The sequence below is a fragment of the Empidonax traillii genome, unplaced genomic scaffold (assembly GCF_003031625.1).
Source record: "Empidonax traillii isolate 1590-97213 ecotype Southwest subspecies unplaced genomic scaffold, ASM303162v1 scaffold238:size1398292, whole genome shotgun sequence".
Taxonomy (NCBI): domain Eukaryota; kingdom Metazoa; phylum Chordata; class Aves; order Passeriformes; family Tyrannidae; genus Empidonax; species Empidonax traillii.
The window spans coordinates 422,199-446,549 of record NW_020955431.1 but is presented as its reverse complement, the minus strand read 5'-3'; the positions used below and the strand labels follow the sequence as shown (position 1 = coordinate 446,549).

Below are 24,351 nucleotides of genomic sequence, written 5' to 3'. Positions count from 1 at the left end.
ACATGAATGGCACAAAGGCTTTCAAAATTTTTTTAAAGAAAGCTTGCCACTTCAGTTACTTCCTGGGCTGTCTTGCACTGTGAACTGCTATGAAGCTCTGGGACAATGTTAGGGACATTTAAGGATAGGTAACAAAGATGTTTTTCCGGGTAGGGCTTTGAATGTTTGAATAAAGTTGAAAACAAAACAGATAAGGAATCCATTCAGAAGCTGCCAAAGGAATTTGTTTGTAAATTTGTGTCAAATCTGGTATTGTTCCTTCAAGAGTTGCTTCTCAGATTGGCTTTCAGCTGCAGAGAAACAACTTCAATCTAAGATCAGTCTGGATTCACCTTATGTGTTCTGAGAGAAGAATATCGTTATTGTGTATGATTCTCTGATCCTTATAGTCGGTTAATCCAGTTGCCTGATGCCTTCTTGTAAAGTCTGACAACAATTCCTCATAGTTCAATAACTGTCTGCAAAGCCAATAAAACCTTGGGTATGCTCCCACGTGGAGATGGTTGGTAGCCACTGCTGCTTGACTCTGCAGCTCAGCTACAGTTTTTTTTTTGTATTGGTGTAGTTCACAATGTCCAGAAGTTTTTAACATCCTAAAGAATTTTCTGTTACATGTCCTGATCACTTTTGAGTAAATTAAGAAGCTGTTCCTCCCTTTTTTAATGGCACGGTTGTCTCTTCAGATGAGTATTTCTCTTCTGGTGTGTGATTTTTGAGGAGAAGTGTGGGAGAGTGGGCACTGTGCATAAGAAATGCTTATGTTGTTTTGAAAATGCTTCTTGGGATCCAGACAAAAAGTAATGTCTGGAATATTTCTGTTTATTGTCTGTGAGAGGCACAGGAAATAGGAAAGGCCAACTAAATTATAGCAGCCAGCAAACTCCTCTGAAGCAAAGGAAAATTTAGGAGTAACAGAACTGGGCCTTGCTGCCCATTGGGTCTGTGTTGCACATTCCTCATAAATCTAGTGACAGAACTGGATCAAGGCTCTTTCATTCCAGAAAAACTGAGGGGGAAGTGAAGCCAGAGTTTCAAAGCCAGTTTATCAACTAGAAAAGGGAGAAACCTCTGCTCCTCTCTCCCAAAATTTCCAAACTATGTAGGTGAGTTTCTCAAGTAGGTACAAAAGCTGTGGGTAAATTTGTAGGCAGGAATTTTTTTCCACTTTCACTTCGTACAATAAATGGTCTTGATTTCCTTGTGCTAGTTAGAGTTGCAAATGATAGTGGAGGATGCTAAGAACAGATATTCTCTCTAAATGTGAGAAAATTGATGTAAAATACTGGACAATCCCGTACTGTCTCAACTAATTGGGAATCCCCAGTCTTGGCAAAACTTCTCCTATGTTTCTGTAAAGATAAATTACTTACCAGGTTTGAAAGTTCCCTCTCCTCAAGGCAAAGTTGTTCGCATTTTCAGCCTCCTGTTTTCTTGCAGCCTAAACTGTCCAAATTTTAGGTTAAACAGATGTGTGAAAAAAAAATTAAATCTGGGCATTTGGCCATAGTAAACAAACTAGAATTGCTGCTTCTTTGAATGTTTAATGACAGTAAAATAAATTGTTGCGAAGTACTTTATGCCTCATTTGCAGCAAAGTACTACCTTTATCTTAAAATGGTGCTTGCACATGTGATATAAAAATGCTATTTAGACTTGAACATTTTTGTTCTTGATTTGATATTGAACTCAAACGGTGATTGATTCCTTGGGATTCATTGGCATGTTTTCTGCTAACCCAGGATGGTACTTGACCTGTGAGAGTTTGCTGCTTTGAGACTACTTGCCTTCCTCTGTAACATCTGAGCATCTGAGTTTTTGTCCTTCAGAGCAGAGCTTTTTTGTATGGGTTCTCATCAGAGGGAGACTCTGCATGTTGTGCTGTTGTATTTCTGTCATAGAGGTAAACACTAATACTTTGCTCTTGTCCTAAGAAATGTTTATTGATTGTGCAGATGATGATCATCTCTATAGGCTCAGAACTCAGGGTTTGTATAGTACTTCTGTGTGTCTGCCGTGATTTAAATTAAAATCTTAATGGCAGTTATCAACAGCAGCAGAAGTAGGAGTTGGAAGAAAAGGGCTGTATGGGCAAGATCACTCTCTCCAAAGACATTCCTGGGAGTACATTTGTGCATAGCCAAAAATACATGAACTGGCTGAAACGAGATCCCTATAGCCTGGTGTCCTATCCTTTGCAGTAAACCATAGTGACTTATTGAGATAGAAAAGTTTAATGCAGTCAGGTGAAGAGCTGATTGACAGAACCTGTGAGCTATACTTTATGGTTGTGACTGGTGTCTGAAATATGAAGGAGAGATATGTGGATGTGCTTTTCTAGGTCTTCACTGCACCTTATTTGAAATACTACAATTCTCTTGGCTATCCTAATCAGTAGATATGAAAAGCTGCAGTCATATTTTCTGTTTAAAAGTAAATCCTGCAAATTATAATAATTCATCACTACAGTTAGCTGAAAATGTTTGTTTCTGACACCCTGTGGTTGAACCTTAGAGAAGCAGCAGTATGCAAAGTTTTGTTTCAGAGGGTGAGTCTGTGTTTTCCTTGCTGTATGATCAGAATGACCTGGTTTGGAAGGAAGCTTAAAGATCATTTATTTCCAACCCCCTTGCTGTGGACAGAGACACGTTTTACTAGACCAGATTGTTCACAGCTCCATCCAACCTGGCCTTGAACACTTCTGGGGATGCGGCATCCACAGCTTCTCTTGTTCCAGTGCCTCACGTTAAGAATTTCTTCCGTAATAGCTAATCTAAACCTACTCTCAGTTTGAAACCATTTCCCCATGTCCTGTCACTACATGCCCTTGTAAATAGTCTCTCTCCATCTTTCTTGTAGGCTCCCTTGAAGTAGTAGAAGACCACAACTAGGTCACCCCAAAGCCTTCTCTTTTCCAGGCTGAACAAACCCTGTTCCCTTTAGCCTTTTGGTTTGACAGATGGACTGTTAGACAGGCAATGTTGCTAGCCCCATCCAGTAGTGCAGCCTTATTGTGTGACAATGGATGAACCTGTTGCGTGAACTCCTCTCAAGATGATAAAATGAATTGAAACTCCATGAAATTGCATTGAACTATTGACTATTCTAGGGGTTTAGAATTTTGTCATATGTATAGTACACTCTAACTGTTGGATTTATGGACCATAAGAAATAAAGCTGCTCTTTTCCAAGCTCTTCAGTTTTCCTGCATAAGCATTTTTATTGTTCATCTGTTTTCAATAGCTCTCAATAAGGGATGGGTTTTATAAACATTTTTACAGTAAAAGCTTTGAAGCATATAGTTATTTGAGTTCGTCTTACCCTGAAATAGCTTTTTCTCAAATACTTTGCTCATATTACATGGGATTGCTAAGCCTGACTTGGTGGGTCCAATTGGGATGACTTTCACTGAGAATGACTTTACAAGTCTAAACCTCTGTTTGCATGCAGAAAGCTTGCTTGTTCTTCTGGAAGTCTCTATTTCAGAACAATCTCTATTTCAGAGACTACCTTTAAAGCTGAGGGTGAACATATAGTGAGAGCTAATCTACTTGCTGGATATAGCTGTAAGCCCTCTTACTCTTAGTTTGGTTTATACAGAGAAAAGGACATTTTCAAATGTTGTCTGTAATGGTTTCCTCAGATCAGGTAAAGTACCATTGGAAAATCCATTTGTTGCTAGTATAATTGTCTGAACTGTGATACTCATCCTTGTAGAATCTTTACATGGGAAAAAATTCTGTCGCTCATGGACATTGCTTTTTCAGCAAGTTTCTAAAGTTGATCTGGCCTGTGAATTTCAAATAACTTGTGCAGAATTCCTTTATAGACTTGAAGCCATTCCAGGGGTTTAAAAAAATTGCAGGGTCTGTTTCCTCCTTGGTAAGGATAGAAGACAGGCAAATGGATACATTTACTGTCTGTGATTATTGGCAGAATTCTGCAAAAAGCAGATTTTGTAGCATGATAACATCTCTGACTCAAAGCTGCCTAACTTGCATGTCTCTCTGTTTGTAATTATCTAATCCTGCTTAGGATTGCTTTTCCTGAATACTGTTTTTTGTATGGTGAGCATTTCCTGCATTAGAGGACTAATACAGACTGAGGTCCTTTCCCATCACAAGGTAGGATGCTCCATATCTAAACAAATGTCTGGTAGTAATGGCTAAGTTTCTTCTGACTTATTTTTCAAATTGTATTTCTCTTTGAGCCTAATGAAAACTGTTGCTGTCTTCTGGTCTATTCTCTTAAAAGAGGAATGCTAAGTACTCCAGATATTTTAGTTACTTTACTAAAAGATGAATACTGTCAGCATCTGCTCTTCTTGCTCAAGGAGTGTTCTTGTTATTGACCTGTTTGTTCATGTTTGTGTCTACTGGCAGTAACAGCTTCTGGTAGCTGGATGCCAAATACACGCAGACACGTCAACATGGCTCAGCTTCCTGTGTCAGGCAATCGGTGTTAATACTCTCTATAAAGGGAGCATTTTGGACATGGAAACACTGACTGTTCTGTGTACCATGACCCTCATCTTAAATTGGCAAACAGCTGTAGAAGCTGATTCAAACTGGGGGAAACTTACTTCAGAGAAACTTGTTCGGGGTAAAAAGAGAGGAAACTTAAGCATGAGGAGTTTTTCATCTACATGTGTTGAATTGTAGGTATGCTGTTGATTTTGTAATTCTGGAAATACAGAAGCAATCCAACAACTTTTTAATTAAATGTCAGGTCTTTATTAAAAGTTGAAGTACTTGCATGATTTGCCAGTCATTGATTGATTCATATAGAAAATAAAGTTTTAATAAAAATCAATATGAGAATTGCCAGTATAAGTTCAAAAAGTGTAATAGTAAGGCATGGTTCTCACTTCATACACAAATTCAAAATTGCTGAGAAACAATTGGAGGAGGGACTGGGATCACTGGGCTTGCTCAACCTGGAGGAGACTGAGAGGAGACCTCATTCAGAAGGAGACAGAGAGGAGACCTTCAATATCCTAATAAAGGGAAGCGAAGAGGCAGGTACTAATCTCTTCTCTCTGGTGAACAGTAACCTGAGGGAGTGGCATGGATCTTTGTCAGGGTAAGTTTAGGTTAGATATTGGAAAAAGGTTTTTCACACAAAGGGTGGTTAAGCATTGGAACAGACCCCCAGGGCAGTGGTCACAGCACCCCAAGCCTGAGAGAGTTCAGGAAGATTGGAACAGTGCTCTAGACACATGGTGTGATTCTTGGGGATGGTCCTGTTCAGGGCCGGGAACTGGGCTGATGACTCTTGTGGGTCCCTTTCAATCCAGAATATTCTATAAAGCCTATGGAAAATGACACCCTAAAGTAGATATGGCAGTGTGCTCCTGGTGTGGATAGGTCTTCAGAAATTTTTTCAAGCAGGTATTCAAACACTTCCTGCCATGAGTAAATCAAAGTAAATATTTTGCTTGTTTTTTATCAACAAATCTTTTTTTTTCTACTCAGTTATGACTTCTGTTAGAGGGTGCATGCATTGAGGCTTGTTTTTGTTGTGATCTTTCTGCTTCTGTTGATATTCTTGTTCAAATCATCTATAGCAGACACAGGACCCAGAATCTTAAGCAATCTTTCTGGGCTATTTAAGACCTCTGCTATTTGAGCTAACAGAGTCTATGTTAAGTCCTGAGAGTAAGTTGCCCTTCCCAGGAATTTCCTTATTCCATTGCACAATTGACCAACTCAACAAATATTGTCTAGTAATTGTGGCTGCCTTGCTTTTTTTAATATGGTTTTGTTTGAAGGTGGCCAAGAAGGACAGTGACATCCTGGCCTCTACCAAAGATAGGGTGGCCAGCAGGACCAGGATAGGGATTGTCCCCCTGTGCACAGGGCTGGTGAGGCCACACCTTGAATCTGGTGTTCAGTTCTGGTCCCCTCACTACAAGACAGACATGGAGGTGCTGGAGCAAGTCCAGAGAAGGGCAACAAGAGCTGGTGTGAAGGGTCTGGAGCACTAGTCTTATGAGAACCAGCTGAGGGAGCTGGGATTGATCAGCCTGGAGAAAAGGAGGCTGAGGGATGACCATAGCACTCTCTACAACTGCCTGAAAGGAGGATGTAGTGGAGTGAGTGTTGGTCTCTTCTCCCAGGTAATAAGTGACAGGATGAGAGGAGATGACCTCAAATTATGCCAGGGGAGGTTTAGATGGGATATTAGGAAAAACTTCTTCACAGAAAGAGTTACCCATCATAGGGACAGGCTGCCCAAGGAAGTGGTTAGTCACCATCCCTGGAGGTATTTAAAAGTCATAGATGTGGTGGTTGGGGACATGGTTTAGTGGTGGGCTTGGCAGCATTAGGTTCAGGGTTGGACTTGGTGATCTTAAAGGTCTTTTCCAACCTAAATGATTCTATGGTGATGCGGATAACTACATGGACCCCAGAATTTACAAATACAATGAAGAGCTCTATCTTACTGGTAGGTTTTTCTGAAGGCAACCAGACTAGTTAAAGGGAACAATTAGCATTCATTTTAACAGTTTTCTATATAGATATTCTTGGGCAGGTTTTAATGCAAATATTGTTGCTGGGTTCCTGACAGATATGTAGACTGTGAAGTGTTAGTAATACTAACGTTTAATTGGCATATAGTAACCCAATTATGGTTTAAAAAAAGTCTGCTTAAAAGTTGCTATCCTTTAATGAAACTATTGAACCTTTGAAATGAGAGAAATATGAGCATATAGATTCTCTATGTTAAAAATAAAATTTGATGCTGGAATGCATACAGGCACTGTGATTGGTTCTGATTTTGTAAGCCAGGTGGGGAATGCTTAACATTAAGCCTATACTGTAACCCATTATGAGGTCAGATTGTAGTTAAAACTTTCAATGTTTCTTTAGGAATTCTGACTCAAATGTAAGTACTAAGCAAAAAAATATATCTGGTAGCCAACCAATACATGTCATTTATCAGTACATATGTAGCTACATACTTCTTTAATAGAAGGTGACTGAGAGGAGGAACTTTTTGAGATGAGATCTGACACCTCTACTGTGCTGGCACTAAGTGGTGTAGGTTTTTGTATAAGCAGATGTATTTCTCTGTTTACTTCAGCAATCTGCTATCTTGCCTGCCACAGTAGCAAGTTAATAGTGGTCTTTGTTGGAAACACATTCCAGAAGGCTTATGTAAAATGTGGTGTGGTGTACAGAAAGGAGTGTTTGCTTGAGGTTATCAGTGCACCCCTTTTACCTCTCCCTGAGGTAGAATGGAAATTACTGGCCTAATGACTTAGGAGTACAGTTAGTACAGTTTTCAAACAGATGGGGAAAAATAATCTGCTGTTATTAATTGTGACAGGAGTAATTGATTTCACAGTGTGTCCTTTCATGGTGTCCTTAGTTGAAATCATTACAGTCATATGACTTTTGACGGCTTGCAGGCAGTAGGATTTCTGTGGAGAATTTTATCCTCAACTTGTTAAAAATGTCTGTCTCTTCATAGTCAAAATGACTATGCATATAAGAACTTATAAACTTTTGTGTCATATCAGATTAAATTTGAAATTTAGTGTTTGCTATCACATCTTAGAGAAATACAATCTTGTCATGAGAAAATCTCATGCTGTAAACAGCATAGAAACTTTTAAAAGCTTCCAAATTCCCATAAACTTTTGATTGAATGTGCAGCATGATTGACAATCCAACCTCACATCTTCCATTTAAGATGCTTTGGAAACTGTTCAATTTAAGGGGTTCTCAAATGTAAAGTTCTTCATATATTTGAAGCACTGCAAGGCTTGTATACTATGATCAGGTATTCTTGAAAATGTGAGTAAGACTTAAAGCAAGTCATAGCATTTCAATTGTTTTAGCTGCAGGTATTATTGCTGTTACTGGTTTGGGGGCTTTTTTTTTTTTTGGTTGCTGGGATTTGTTTGTTTGGGTGGTGTTTTTGGTGCTTAGCTTTCAGTTTTTGCATGTGCAAGTATGAGTCTCAGTTGACTAACTTAGAAGTTCAAGTTAATTTTGATGAGGTTTTACCATAAGTCAACCATATGAGACTTGGTGTTCTTGTTGGCAACTCTTACACTTTTTTTTAAATTTGGGAAATTTTTTTGTGTTTTTTCTTTGTTTTGTTTTTGTTTGTTTGTTTTGTTGGTTTTTTTGGTAGTTTTTTTGTGTGTTGTGTGTTTTGGCTTTGGTTTTTTTTTTTAAGCTGAATTGAAATAAATTTTGTTAGGTAGAGAAGACCTTTGAAAATGGGCCAGAATGCCAATATTGATCTAAACCAGAACATACGTAGGAAATTGCTATTAGAGTATGTGGTGGTTTTAATCTAGGCCTTCCCTGGTTACCAGTTTGTAACCAAGGAAGGGGCAGTGTTCCCAGTATTCCATAAAATTTTTACGTAAATCGTGGTATAAATAAGAGGGGAGAAACGGCCTTCGTTCTTCTTCTCTTCCGCCGGAGTTTGGGAACAGTGGGTCCCTGCGTTGGTCTCGCTTATCTAAGGCTGAGGCCTGCAGCATCCACTGACCTGCCACGTGGAAGCCTGGAGAGTGCTGGCCGTGTCTGCCAAGCCTGCTTTCTAAGGAACGTGGTGAGATTTGTTTTACTAGTTATTTTATTAGTTCTCGGGTTTGATTGCGCATATCTATTCGGTGTCCCTTTTTATTTCCTTTTGTCCCTTTTTCCCCTTTCCCTATCCCTTTGGGGGGTGTTTGGATTCCCTGTGCTGTGTACATAGCATCTTAACTGTAATATACATAAAATATATTTTTTTATATAACTAGCTTGATTTTTGAGTTCTTCAATTTGCATAGTTTTTTTCATTTGCCCTGGGGGAAGTAGAAAGGGGGGAAGAGAGGGGCTGCTACTGGGGGGTTGGGCATTTAGCAGGGACCCAAGTCTGAACCATCACAGAGTACTTGGAGGAAGTGGGAACTCTACCTTCCATGTTAGACTTCCTTTAAAACTGTTAAGTTCAGGACTGTGAAACTAGAAACAGGTCTTGTCTCCCAGGGGTAGAACAGATGTTCTGGGTGGATGTGCTTACTGCGTGCTTCTGGGGAGTCATCCTTGGTTCTTCTACAAATGTTCAGAGGGTTGTAAATCACCCATGAGTAAAAAAAAGAAGACAACGGAAACTAGAAGTTGGAATGCTTGATCCCAGGAATGAAGGTCTAAAATTATCCTTTAGACCTGGAAACAGAGGAGGGAGTTCTTTAAACTGTTATAATGGTCCTGGCCTTTCTTTGGTAATATCAGGAAAAAGTCACTTTCTAGGTAAAATAAAATACCAAAAAAATCCTGACCATCATGCTTGCTATTTTTTATCTTCCTGTTAGGCTTTACATTTTTAAGTGTCTACAGAAATATGGTAGCATGACTACTCCTTGGACCTTTGCTCACATGAGAAAGCAATTTGGAAGGACCCTAATCATCTTTTCCTAATACTAGCTATACAACTTTCATGCGCCTGAAATTAGTCAGCTATGATTTTGACTGTTCTTGGAAACTGTAAGTGGTTTTCCTACTCCTCCATTTGGTCTGATTTTAGGCATCTAGTGATGTGAAATGTTGTATTCCTGGTAGATCAGGGCTGCTTACAAAGTAGGCACTGGGCTGTAGGGAAAGCACTCCTATGGAACACATCATCAGGCCTCTGTGTCTCCTGGTCTGCCCTGCTGTGAGCTTTGCTTCAAAAAGTGGTTGTTTAATTAAATGCCAGGACTCTTGCCAAATTCCAGCATGATGTAATTAAAACATTCTCCACAGGCAAGCTCTGACCAAGCATTCAGTGTGGATCAGAAACCTGATGCACCCTGGGGATTGTGTTCTCCAGAGGGTGTTGTTCTAGTTTGAACAGAGACCAAAAGGGGATGAACAGATGGGGAGCAAACAAGCTCATCTGCAGAACTGTAAAGTTTTCAGTGAACTGAATCTTTTCCTGCCTCTGCAGAAGCAGTAAGTAGCCATTTGCAAGCACACAGCTCGATCATCCATCAGTTACTGATATTTTTGAGAATTTTGACAATGTTGTTATGATCGTAAGTCTGTCTAGTTCAGTGCACTGTATCAGTGCAGACTTGTTTAATCAAGAGTGACATGACCACCTACTTTATCCCCTGATTTTTACAACTTTTTAAAAGAATAAATCGTTGTGGAAGATCACGTGTCATGACCCTGCATTCCTTTGCAAGGATCCTGTTATATGTCACTTGGCAGTTTGTTTTACCCACTGTGGTGGGTACTTGATCAACTTGCAAAGATTCTCTGCAAAGCAGATTCTCTGCTGTTCTTTTCAGTGAAAATTAGAAGATTAACTGCTTGCTCTTGCCAGGAATAGGAGAAATAGTTTTCCCTGGACTCTTCCAGAATTGAATCATTGGATGGGTTGGTTGTTGCTGCTGCTGGACTGCAGCAATAGAGTAAAATTTCAGTCTTGCAGAGCATATCTTGTGTGTTAAAAGACTCAGTTGGATATAGGAAAGGCAGATTTAAGGAAACAACTAAAATTTAGTGCTAGTTGTCTTGAAAGAAATTTGCCTACCTACCAGTAGACTTTTTAAGTCATGAAGAACTTTAGCTGAGAGGCTCAAAGTGCAAGGTATCTTTAAAGAGATCTCATTTTCTTGAAAAACACGTGGGGAAAGTACCTGAGGATGTTGCTAGAGAGTAGGTGGAATGGAAGACTGTGAAGGAAGACGTGTTTGGCTGTTTTCAGTTGGCAGGATAGGGTACAGTAAACAGTGAATAATCCTGAATCCAACAGTTGTACCTCCTTTCTGTGAGGTACTGCTTGGGGATAGTTTTCATTGTCTTAATTTTTAGAGTGAGCAGTGCACACAGTATGAGTTCTTGTCATAAGGTGTTTTTTATCAGAGATGGTTATTTTGGAAAGGGAAACTGTCAAAGTGCTTAAGAAAGGTTTTTCTGCACTGTTATATACCAGTGGAGTGGGATAATTAAAACTGAGTTTGTGATTTATCCTTCTGAAACAGGGATAGTCTTACATAGTGAGGTCACCCTGGTGACAGGTTGAGCTTTGTATGATTGTTTCCAAAAAAAAAAAAAAAGTTCCTTTTAAAACAGGTATTTACTAATGGTTGTTATATGATTTTAATATAAGAGAAAATGAAAAGGGTGTCATAGTAGTCCTTTCTGAGAGGAAAGGACTCTGCTTTTCTTCAGAGTCAGATATGATAACTGTGCCAGAAAGGTGTCTGCTGTCTGGCATTATCAGCCAGAGCTTGGGGATGTATCAGCCTTTTTGTCTGACCTAGAACAGTAGATGCATGCTCAATATCCATCTCTTCTTTTGTGTGCCAAAACCACTTTGGCAAAGGTTCTTAAATAGTTATGTATACTTTAAATGTTTTAGATATTAGTTTTAAAATGTATTTTGTTATTTGTGAGTGGACTTGCTGCAAATGTTTGTTATTAATAAATGCCTCTATCTACAGCTTAAGATTTTGTGGTGATGCTTTCTGAAGTTGTTTTACTACTGTTGCTCAAATTAGACTGTTTTTTAATTTGGTTCAAGTATGCTGTATTGCCAAGGAATGTTGTGGATGAGGAAAACCATGAAGAAAGCTTGCTGTGAGGTGTTCGCTGACATCTGAAATACACATCATGAATTTCAAAATAGTAATACTGGTTCAGTTGTTGCATTGTACACCTTCCATTTCTGAAGTGATCTTAAAAATGGACACACTATTACATTTCTTGATTATATGTGTTTGTGTGTGCATTTATATACTGAATTGAGGTACCTCACTGAGTTTTTAAGTCAGCATGGATGTTCAAATAGCATTTATTCTTTTGGTTAAATTGTGAATTACTAGTTGTACAATGGTGATCTGTTGCAGCAGGAATCTGTCTAAAACTTATTTTTGCTATGGCAAGTTCCTTTTGGTAGCTATTGATTTTTATTTTAGAGGTGTAGTATAATCATTTTGTAGTACAGCTATCTGTCCCACACTGTTGGAAGTGTAGGATGTTTTTTACCTTTCCTACCCAACATTTTACATATCTTTCTACTTGTTTTCTGACACAGAGAACAAGTTTCTCTTGTATTCTTCACTTCCTTCCTTCCCTCCTTCCCCTACAGACTGTCACTGCATATGTTTTGAGCCAGTAACTTCTAATGAAGTTTTCTGCTTATTTTGACAGAGGTTATGACAAGCAATGGAAAAACAGGCGTGATAATTTTAACCGTTCATGCCTTCTTTCAGGCCCTCTGGTAGTGAATGAACACGCGGTTATTGGTGGAAGTGGGAAAAATCAGCCTGTTCGGTTTAAAATGCCTCTGAGGTTGGCCTGAGCTAACACAGCAGAACTTTGCACTGAGGCACTTACTGTGCAAGACTGGTCTGCTCTGCTCTGCTTGTGGCAAGTATTGCTTACTAATGGTGCAGGTGAGGCAATAGCTGAAGGGAGGGTCTTTGTAACACAGACTGTGCTGTGCTAGAACCTGGTCTGGGGTACTTAGTGTGCTCCTTGGATAGTTACAGAGTTTGCTTCTTCCACGCTGATATAGGACTGTGATGGTCTTTCTGCTACCATAGTGTTTGTACTTATGTTCAGAAGAATGTTAGCCTTCGATTTCCTTTAATGAAGGAGTACCCTAGGAAATAATACATGAGAAATAGTCACGTGAGAAATCACTCCTTCAGTATTAGTTTCAGTATGTTTTTTAGTTTTGGAGAATTCAGCTTTAGTAAATGAGTGATTGGGTTTCAGTATTAATTGACAATAATTCCTTGACAGATGGGATTATTTTTTGCATTTCAATTCAATTATATTTTGCACTGCATACTGACAAACTGGTAGAGGAGTATCTCAAAACCTTCTGAAGGCCCTTTCTGTGTTAGAGCAATAAATCAACTCATAGACTTTACTCTGAAAAGCCTAGTGGAGAAAGAGACAAATCAACAAAACTGCTAACTGGGTTGGACAAGCAGTACTGCTCCTGTTGTCACAGTACAGATGGTTTCTGAAGACTAAATTTTAAGAGAAGCAAGTCAGGTTCTTGGCATGGCGTATTTGTCAAACTGTAATTTTATAGTGGCATTTAGTTAAAACATATGTTGGGAAAAAAATCATATGAGCAGTTAGCAGCTCTCTTAAGTGTAGTTAGCAAAGGATAAGCTATCCTTTTAAAAGGATATTGTGGAAATGAGCACTGGAGCAAGCTTCCTGCACCTGTGTCTCTTTGACATCCACTGTGTTTTTATCTGATATGCAGCCACTGACATGCCAAGACCAGAGAGATGCAGGTGTTTCCCTCTGGCTCGTGTAAACTGCCTGCTTCCCTGGAAGTAAAATGCAGCTTGTTATTACCTACAACTGCAAAAGTAGATGCTTACTAGTTAAGGAAATGCTTGGGTATGAGAGGTGCCAAATGACACTAGACAAGATTTTTCAAAGAGGAGGAAGCGTGAGGAAATGCACAACTGTTGTAAGTTCCTGGGACATAACTTGTCTGCATCTGCATGCCAAAGTCCAGACTTGCTCTGTCTGCTAGCAAAAATGTACTTATGTGATTGTAAATTTTATTAAACTTAGTTGCTAGAAATCATCAGACAGGTTGGAGCAAATGCAGGAAGATGCAAAATAAATCCCAAATGGATAATTTGTCGAACATCACTACTCCACACTTGAAAGACACTTAGAGAATGTTTCTTGTCAGACAGATTGTGGTCAAGGAGTTGGAATAGTTCTCATAGAAATGAGTTAGTGGTAGTGACTGCTTTCAGCAAAATGAAGCTAACCAGAGACACTGAAAGAACTGGAAAAAGTTGAATTGGATTGTTTAATGGCAGAAGTATTCACTTATGTTTGGCTACTCTTGCCTAATGGGTCTGCCATAAAGGCTGCTGTTCTGGGCATTGCTTAATTTAATTTGGTTCATCAGGCCACATCTTTCGAAGTCACTAGGAATAAGAAGAGCCAGTTGGGCCATCTCCCTTCATTGCACTGCATAGGTAGCTTAGCTGGCTTTGGGGTGATACAAAAGCCATTAAAATTACAAATTGAGTGGAAGTGTATGCAAGGAGAGAAGCAGAAGGAGCTTGTGTGCAGTGTACTTAGTCCTTCTCCTATTGACCACAGAGCCTGGTCTGCATTACCAGTAACCTCAGACCAGCTGACAGCCCCATTTGGATTTCTAGTTTCACTGTCATGTTACCAACCTGATTCTTGACAGCAGGGTTTTTTTATAATAAAGTGTTTCTTCTGTGATTATTTCTGTTACATTGCCCTAGGCAATTGTACGGCTTTATGTGCCTGCTCTCAGCTTTTAACAATTACTTCAATTATTACAAAGTTTAATAATGATTGAATGGTTAGTTGGGGTTTTTTGTTGGAAAAAAAACCCCAAACAACCCTCTGAAAAGATACGTGTTTCTTTGGTGTAACTTCTGTTAGTTTTTTACCTGTACTGATTAGTTACAACATATGTGTTAAAGTGGGATGAAGAAGCAGATGATTTACTAAGGTTACACTGAGTATTTTAGGGTACTCACATGACGTTGTAGTAAGTGTGGTGAAAATTTGGTGTCAAATGACAGAGTATTAATTCAACCATCATGTCCTCATCTGTCTTCTCTGCTGTGAAGGTAATGAGTTGGGTCAGAGGAAGAAACTGAGCATGAAGAAATGTACATGGCAAGAATTGGTGTGATTGATGCAGGGCAGGATGATTTGGAGCTGGAGATGGCCCTGCTGCACCATTGCTGAGGAAGGGAGTGATGGCCCTTGGAGGCAGAGGGTCTGTCACGAGGCTGTGGGCAAGTGGGGGGAGGCCCAATGGAAGGGGGAGCAGGCATGGACAGATGGGGCTGACAGTGTCTTCCAGTCCATCATGGTAGTGACTTTTTCCCTGGTATGCTTTTAAGTTCCCAGAAACCATCAAGATAAGAACATCATGAGCAAGAGATTTTTTCAACTGTCGTGTATTGGTCATTGACACATACCCATCGTGTTTCAGTTGTTTCTGCTCTCTTTACCTCTGCTGCAGACCTACCTTAGTTTCAATACTTTTCTTTAATGAGGTGCGAATACCAAATACTACAAGAATGAGTTATACTTAAGACTAGAATTATTTCTTGTTCTACAGGAAAGAAAGATGGCTGAAGCATGTCTTTTTCACAAAGATATTAAATAAAATACTTTGGTAAGCTGTGACATTTTGATTTTTTTTTTTTCAGAATTCCTCAGTTCAGTCTAAGCTTTGCAGATATACTTTAGAAGGGATTTTTAAATCATCAAAACAAATATATATATTTGTTTTTATACATACATATATATCTATGTAACCAAACAATCTTTATACCAGTGGCACACATACTGCTAAATAGTGAGAATGGAAAACATTTCAAAATTAAATGCTGAATAATCAACAGGGTAGATAGTAGTTACCTTCATTTTTTTCCCTTAATGTGTCCTTCTCCCACTGAATATCTGTATAGATTATATATAATTGATGAAACTTTTAGGACTAAAAAGCTTCTGACTTAACCTTTTTCAGTAGGCTAAGAAAGTGTCCTTTGTCTTTTTGTTGCTGGTCTGTTGGGATACCTTGGAGTACATTATGCTGAAAATAGATGTCTTGAGACATATGTATTTATATTTAACTCTTCTGAGTTTCCGTGCAATGTTTTCGTGTTGTCTGAAAGGAGAGTTTCATGTGGAAAAGAGCTGAAATATAGATAATAGTGGAGAAGAAATAAAAGTGCTGAATTGGCACTGAAAGTCACATTATTTCTGTGGAGAATTACTATCCTCCTCATATTCTGGGGAGCCACTGTGTTGTTTCAGATAAACCTTATTCTCAGTGTTCAGGCAATGACTGCAGCAGCAAATTGTAGCATTGTGCACAGTCTCTGTACAGAGTTAAGACTAGAAGATGGTTAATTTATACACTTGAAACTACAGAGTTTTCAATAGGAACAATGGAATTTTATACTAAAAGGGTCTGATAAAATTGTGTGTTTGCTTTTTTGTTTTGTTTGTTTTGTTTTTTTTTATCAGATGGGTACTGGGTTTTTTTCTTTTTTGTTTTGTAGATTTGTTTGTTGTTGTTTTGTTGTTGTTGTTGTTGTTGTTTTTTAATTTTGCTTGCTATCATTGCCAGACATCTGTGGCTGATGCAGTGTTAGAAATTTGGATTTCACAGAATTCAGATAAAAAGGATTAAGAAATCTAAAGTTGATTGTCAAATATACAGTGTGAGGCCTTAGTTTGATTCAGTTTTCTTTTGTAAGTATGGCTTCTTTCATACTCTTACATGTGCTGATGAGCTTGACTTCTGAGCCTGCTAGTATGTGGCTTGTAATTCTGTCAAGCTTGATTGTCAGTTGAAAAAGTAGAGATACTTCTCAAGTATCTAGGTTCTCTCTTTTTAGTTTTCTTTAAGATACCACCTTCTATCACTATATGCCTTTTTTACAAATCTGTTTTATTTAGTTTTTGTAATCCCACAATTTTTCAAAGTCTCCATTTACTTGCATCCTTGAGTCAGCCACTTCCCTTTCCCCTTTTCCCCTTTCGACCTCCTTGCATCCATCAGTAAAGAAAAACTGGAAGTTACTGTGCTTATCTAAAGGAGTAAAGTGATCCTTGTTTAGTTTTCCTTAGCTGTCAGATTGTTTTGTTCTTCTTTACTTAAAGAAGTCATCTTAGGCTTTCAGATCTGTATTGTCACATGAAAGATTTTTGCATTGCTTTTTGCAGTGTACGTTTATACCAGAGTACTTTGTATGATGTCTTGATGAAGGTATTTCACTTCCTTATGTCTTTACTCTGACTTAACCAGCTGTCAGTATTCAAGCTTAAAATTTGGGAGCTATTGTGAGGTTGGTTATTGTGGTGTTACTATGTACTACACCTCCAGCTGCAGGTTGCTCCTGCTTCCACTGCACCTAATTTAGCACCTATGCAGTTGTAGGAAGAAACTGTTTTTCTGATGGAATTACTTTTTTTAACAGATCTGCAATGTAGACTATACCTTATGCCAATTTAATATCAGACTAGGAAAGTAAAACACCTTTAGTAGAAAATTGTGTGAATATTCTCAGCATCACAGCCAAACTTTGCAAGATTTCAGATAATAGCGTCAAAAGTAGTCTGTGGGAATCCTGATACCATGGGACAGGTTTTGGCACATGCAGAGCAGAAACTTCTATTTGAGTGGAAAGACTTCTGTAAAAATCTAGTCTTGAGTCAAGCTTGACAGATATCATACCTATTGCCTTCATGTTCTATGCTGCTGCTGTGCTTGTTTTAGTGAATTGGAGAATTTGCCTTCACTTGTCAACCTCTGCCAAGTGCAAACTAGTCATACAAAGAACAAAGTCCACAAGGTAGGCTAAGAGCAGGGACCAGTGAAAGCTTAGCCAGCCAGGGAAAGTTCTGGCGAAGTTAACTGAATAGTGTGTACTAGGATTGCAGTAGGAGACATAGAAGTGGGGAGAAGAGGTGAAAGTTAGCTATTGAGTAGGGGTTGGGAGCTGGGGAGTGGATCGTGACTGGGACTTGTTTTGAATCCTCATGGATGAGCAAGACTGGGCAATTTTGCTTTTAGACTTTCTTTTGGATGGAGAGAGGAGACATGACTGAGGACTAAACACTGTTCAAGAAAAGGTTCTGCAAAGCCCTGTAGTTACCTCTTTAAGTGCTGATTAAAACTCCATCTGTGAGATTGATCATGTCTCATGAGCTGTAAGCGGGATAGCTGGGCCCTGATGCTAGAATGTTCACAACTACTTTTGACTGTGAACACAGGAATATTGGTGCATTTGTAAAAAAGTAGACAAAAATATCATTGAAAATACTGTAGCTTTTGTGCTTAAAGTAAAATGAGCAGTTAAAATGATAGTTTAAGTTTAATATTAACCTTTTTTGTTAGGATGTTGGAACCAGTTGTTGTGAAAATCTAAACAGAGATCTTAAGAGTTAATGGTATTTTGTGGAAGATAAAAGTATATTTGGTTGTTTTGATTTTGGACAATATGTTACTATATAATGAAATTCAGATCTACACCGAATACCTGCTGCACTCCAATGCAACAGCAGGTTTTGCAGCCACTTCAGAATCTATACTGGAGTTTATGCTCTCAGGCTACCTCCATCCTCTGGCATGGCTCATGTGATGATGTGCAAATGAAGTCTTTACCAATTTATGTTTGGTATTGACCTGAATAGCCACTGGCTTTTCTGAATATAGAGGATTAGCATTTTGTTTAAATTACAGTGGAACTGGGGAAAAACAAATTTGAAGCAGCGATTAGTAGAGAACTTGGCAATGTAGTGACATTCTCAGAGAAAGTATAAGGCCAGAAAAAGGATTTTGTTTTGACTCAATTGTATTTATTTCTTGTGTTGGTTTAATAATTATTTTTTACTATCAGATTAAAGTAGTAGTTAAGGTTAGGTAATATATACTAAGAAAGTGTTGTTTCTACCTAAATGTTAGAACACTGTATCTTGAGTAAATGTGTCTTTTGAAACATGTTGATGATTGGAAGATAATTCATAATGAAAAGTCCAATATTTAATTCATGTAATGGTTTCTAAGAAAATTCTGTCATTGGTAGGAAGGCTAAAGTTTTATTTCCCTGTTTCTTGGGGAAGTAGAGTGCTACAGAGTAGGAACCACTTTTGGAGTACAGGCTAAACCATTTCAATGAAAGACAGTATTTTAATACTTACTCATGAGACCTGCTAGTCCAGTTAAGTATTAAAGAGGATGTTACAGATTTCTCATCTTGTTTTCTCGCTTTGAGTTCAAGTAAGAAGGGTACTTGCATTCTTTCCTTTGCAGGCAATGTTAGTTAAATAATATTTACCTCCTAGACTAAACAGTTCATAGACTTTTATCAGTGTGTGAGATGTAGAGCAAAGTTTGGCTGCCAAGTGAGATGGTGCGAAGTTTGGTTGCAAATTGACATTACTTTCTGGCATGCAGGCTGCTTAGTACATTTCAGAGAGGCCCTGTACCAAAGTATTTGACATGATTACTTCTTTGTAAACTCAGTAGTGGTGTATGCTGTTTGTCCGTCCATGTTTTGAAATGCTTTTATAAGCAGAGATGTACTGTCTTCAAAAAGAATGGTGACTTTATAAGTCCCATCTAACAGTTCTTGGTTAAAAACCTTATCAATCAGGGCTGAAGTTCTCTAGAAAAGGAATTGATATTATCATCTGTTACATGGAGGCAAAAGAGTGAGACATAAATTATGTACCCTGCCTCTTTTTAGTTATTAGATTAGATGAGTCCACTTGAAGACTTCATTAAATAAGTCCTTTAGCCAATTTGAACTCGTAGTGGGTTACTTAGCACAAAGATGTGAGTTATGGATGTCCTGACTACAAACCCAGTAGGCTTCTAGCAAGGCACAGCAACTAGAATCTGTGCCTATGTGAACAATTTTACTTAAGCTTCACTGTTTTAATCCAGCCTTTCTGAATAGTCTTGCCTTGCTAGTAATAAACATCATTCTGCTAAATGGTTCTGAAAAATTTAATCTGACACCTGCACTTTTATGTATGTTCTTCAAATTCAAACCTTTTACAGTATAGTGGAGAAACCATTGTGTCTTGCTAGCTGCAGAACTTCCACAGTCAGATTTACATCAGAAGTAAACAATGCTTATTGCCCTTGATGTTATAGCTTCACCTTTCAAGTGGCTTGTTGCATCTTGTAACACAAATAAAAAAAGGTGTTACTAAGAGGCTGTGCCTCAAGGCTTCCTTACTCTGAAGTGCCCACTCACCCATGGCTGAGAGAGTCAGCTGTGCCTTGGCTGGTGGCAATTGGAGCTGGCTGGTACCTGCACTCAGTACAGAAATAAAAAATGATTAAGGTGACTGCCTCCCTATCAGAGATACTTTAGTATAGTCTGTTAGCTATTGCAGGGGGTTTTGTAGTGCCCTGTGGTGCCTGAAAAGTTGAAGCAGGCACTGACTGTAAGAACAGCGAAGGTCACACAAGTGAATTTGGCCAGAGTTGAAATTTAGCTTAAACCTTACAGAAATGCTGCAGAACTAAGTATACTATTTCATAGCTAAGTTATGCCAAATCTCACAGCCAAATTTCACAATCCTGGAAGCTGGAGTTGTGGTTTAAAAATAAAATAGATAGTGTAAAATGCTTGCGGAGATTTCACTTGTGAAAGTTTTAGGAAATATTGTCCCAAAGGGAACAATATCTGCAAACTCTTCAAACTTCAGTATACTTCCTGTGAAACATTCAGTTTATTTCCTTTCCTTGGGGTTGGAGTTTGTGTAGATTACTATTTGCTTTATCATATCCTGACAAATGTTGGGTGGAATGATATTTGGAACCAGTGTGTTATGTTGACACATTTTAATTTGATTTGGAAAAACCCCCAAAATCTCTTGAGAACCCTACTTCTAAGATTTTAGGGCAGAAGGTCAATGTGCATTTGTAAATGAACATATCCTGAAAACAGTTCAGTCAGTGACAGTGCTTGTAGGTAGGTAACTTCAACGTTGAAACAGTGATAGTTTTCTCAGCAGTTTAGAATTAATAGGTGGAAACCAGTTTTATGACATATAATTTCCATTGGTACAAATATAAAGTCCAAGGAAAATGATTGTCCAAAGTGTGTAGTCCAACTTCACTTTTACTTTGGATAAATGAGTTAATTTATTGCATCGTTAAAGAATGCCGTATGTCCACAAAGGCTAAGTCTTGCAGTGAGCTGCTGATTTCCGTGGGGATACTTGGAAACATCCTACTTGGTAGGAGTCTGCAGTCTCTGGAGGTGCAGATTGAAAAGAGATACACTTGAGGTTTTGGAGACTTGGACCAGCATAATGCGTGTCATGGAAACAAGAGAAGGAAAAGAGATTTTTCTTTCCTTTTGCATGATCCCTGATGCTTTGAGGTTTGGACTGCTTTTTTTCTGGATCTCTTCTTGATGTAGTTGGCATATATTTGATTTAAAAAATAACTTGTCTGAAGATATAAAAGAGAGTAATGATCATCTGGTAGGAAAGCCATGAGCATATGCTCTTTCATGTTGAGAAGTTTAATTTGAATAATGTCATTTGTATAAAAATTGATGGCTTAAATAAACAAAATTTCCAGATTTTTTTACTTCAAAGTCATTGTAGTATAACACTTTTGGACAGTTAAAAAGATTAATGGCTATTATTCTGGACTTAATTGCTTTTTGTTCTTTTTTTCTTAATGATTATATTGTTGTTCTGTTTTGGCATTTTGTCTAATGTTTCACTTCAGCATGGCAAACAGTAGATTTGGTCCTATTATCCATTAACTCTTGAAGTACCTGTCACTACTTGCTGAAGGCAGGTGTCATCACATTAAAACTTGCTGTCAAGAGTAATACTGCAGTTTTTTTCCAGGGTGGCATGTAAGAACCAATGTCAGGTCAGCCTGTTCATATGAGATCTTGGGTGTGTAAAATACGGCACAAAAATGCCCATACACCAGAATCCAAGAGCAAATATGCTGCAAAAAACCTAGTAAAATTATTCCAGAGTAAGTGGAAGGGTCAACTCTGAAATTGCGTGGGATCTGCTGTTCTAACTGGATCCCTACAAATAAGTCTATGGGGACTGATGAGATTCATCCAAGAATCCTCAGAGAGCTAGCTGGCTTTATTGCAAAACCTCTCTTGACCCTTTTTTGAGCAGTCTTGGGAATCTGGAGAGGTCCCAGCTGACTGGAAGCTGGCAAATATTGTCCTAATTTTCAAGAAGAACAAGAAGGAGAATCCCGGAAACTACAGACCTGTCAGTCTCATTTCAGTGCCTGGTAACGTTATGGAGAAGATTATTCTGGGAAGTATTGAAAAACATCTGAAAGACAATGCAGACAGTGGTCACAGCCAGCACGGCTTCATGAGAGGAAAGTCCTACTTATCAAACCTGATTTCCTTCTATGACAAGGTAACCCACGTAGATGATCAAGGGAAGCCAGTTGATGTAATCTTTTTGGATTTCAGTAAAGCTTTCAGTACTGTCTCTTACAGGATCCTTTGGGACAAAATGTCCAGCACACATCATGTGATGGGTGAGCAAGTTGCTCAGAGGGCAATAGTGAATGGAGTAACATCTGGTGACTGGTGACCTGTCACTCGTGGGGTTCCACAGGGCTCCACCTTCGGCCCTGTGCTCTTCAACATCTTCATAAATTACTTGGTTGCAGGACTGGAAGGGATACTAAGCAAGTTTACAGGTGACACAAAACTGAGAGGAGCTGTTGTTTCCCTCAAAAGCAGGGAGGTCCTGCAGAGAGAGCTCAGCAAATCAGAGGGTTGGCCAATCAGCAATCATATCAAGTTCAACAAGGGAAAGTGCCGGGTTCTGCACGGGGATTGGGGCAATCCTGGCTGTATGTATAGACTGGGGAATGAGATGCGGGAAAGCAGCACTGCAGAAAGGGACCTGGGGGTCCTGATTGATGGCGAGTTGAATATGAGTCAGCAGTGCCCTGGTAGCCAGGAGGACCAACTGTGTCCTGGGGGGCATCAGGCAAAGCATCACCAGCAGGTCAAGGGAGGGGATTGTCCTGCTCTGCTTTGCACTGGTGCAGCCTCACTTTGAATATTGTGTGCAGTTTTGGGCACTGCAATATAAGAAAGATATTAAGCTGTTAGAGAATGTCCAAAGGAGGGCAGTGGAGATGGTGAAGGACCTGGAGGGGAAGCCATATGAGGAGCGGCTGAGGTCATTTGGTCTGTTCAGCCTGGAGTAAAGGAGACTGAAGAGAGACCTATTGCAGTCTACAACTTCCTGGGAGGAGAAGAGGATAGGTAGACACTGATCTCTGTGGTGACTGATGACAAGACCTGAGGGTTGTGTTAGGGGAGGTTTAGGTTGGGTGCTAGAAAGAGGTTCTTCATTCAGAGGGTGGTTGGGCACTGGAACAGACTCCCTAGGAAAGTGGTCACAGCACCAAGCCTGACAGAGTTCAAGAAGCATTTGGAAAATACTCTCAGGCACGTGGTGTGCCTCTTGTGGATGGTCTTATGCAGAGCCAGGAGTTGGATTTAATGGTCCTTGTGCATCCCTTCCAACTCCACGTATTCTGTGATTCTGTGACTTGCTGCTGGGACACATTTTCATCTGTCATGTAGGCCAGTGAGCCTTGTGTATCTTGTGATTTTCATCACATAACTCAAGCAGCTTTGTGTTTATGCTGGCTGGAAGTGCAGTAAATGAGGAAAATAATAAAAAGCACCAGAAGAGGTGGCAGTCATACAGTCAGAAACACTGTCCAAAATATGCTTTGCATATGTGCTTCTGAAAATGGTTTTTCACTCTCATACAGCTGTAGACTGTGTTTTCCCAGGTAAGTTTAAATTGCTTTATGTCCTAACTGACTTATGAAGTCTTTGACACTTCTCAGCAGTGAATGTGACCAGCAGAATTCAGTTTGCTCTTCACAAATTCATGCTGTTTCCTTTCCAGTATTTATCAACTGCTTCCATTTGGCTAAGATTCCTTGTGTGTTCTGTCTTATTTCTGTTCTGCATGTTTTGACAGCCTGAAATATATTGATAGAGGTGTTTCAGGCTCTAATTAGTATGCCTTTGAAATAAAGATTATAACTTTCTATACAAGCAGCAGTGAAAAGCTGTTGCTTTATTTCAGCGATGTTGAAATGGGGAGTAAGACCATCCAGTTTCATGCACAACCTTCTGGTGGTGTTTCATTAGTTAGTACATAGCATCTCTTTTATTATCATAGGTATTTATTCTGTTCTGATAGCAAAACTAAAGCTGCAAATGCTTTTAGAAAACAAACCTAATGTTTTAGTCAGTATAGCCATCTGTGATAAAAAGGAAATGAAATACACTTCTTGCAATGAGTTAAAATATTTTAAACTCCAAGTAGATTTAAATGGTAAATATCTAGACCTATCTGGAATTTCACAGTTTCTATAGAAGTGTGCAATTGTAAATATGTTACTACTAGGTGTACACTTGAAGATATTGTACACTTGAAGACTTGCTTATATGTGGAGTAAACAGAACTACTATCGATTTTAGTGGCAGGGGGAGGTATGGAGACTGAGAAACATTCACTTTGTAAAAAACAACCTATGCCACAGATGACCAGCTAGAAACTCTGCTGTTATTTGGTATCCTTGACTTCCTCCCCACCCCCCCAAAAAATAAAAAATCTTTTTTAGAGGAAATCCTGTTTTTTTGCTTTGAGGAAATAATTTTTTCCAGTTACTCTTTTTTGTGTTCTTTCTATTAATGTGTTAGGGAGGGCTGATACTCTTTGGAATTTTGTTTCCTGCCTCTGCAGTTGCTGCTTTTTATACATGAGGATACATTGCTAATAGTGGCAATACCATCTAAATATCTTTCTTATC

The 24,351-nt window shown here is 38.9% G+C and overlaps 1 protein-coding gene across 6 annotated transcripts in view; it reads left to right on the top strand.

The window, feature by feature from the left end:
* FBXL7 (F-box and leucine rich repeat protein 7) overlaps positions 1 to 24,351 on the top strand; it is a 298,878-nt gene that overhangs the window by 137,247 nt on the left and 137,280 nt on the right. The window contains exon 1 of one of the 6 annotated variants that reach the window (XM_027888448.1): positions 24,081 to 24,111. The exons of the other annotated variants lie outside the window; for them this stretch is intronic. The gene's annotated coding sequence lies outside the window, so the exon portion shown is untranslated. Of the gene's footprint in view, positions 1 to 24,080; positions 24,112 to 24,351 lie in introns of those variants that run through there. 6 annotated transcript variants of the gene reach the window in all.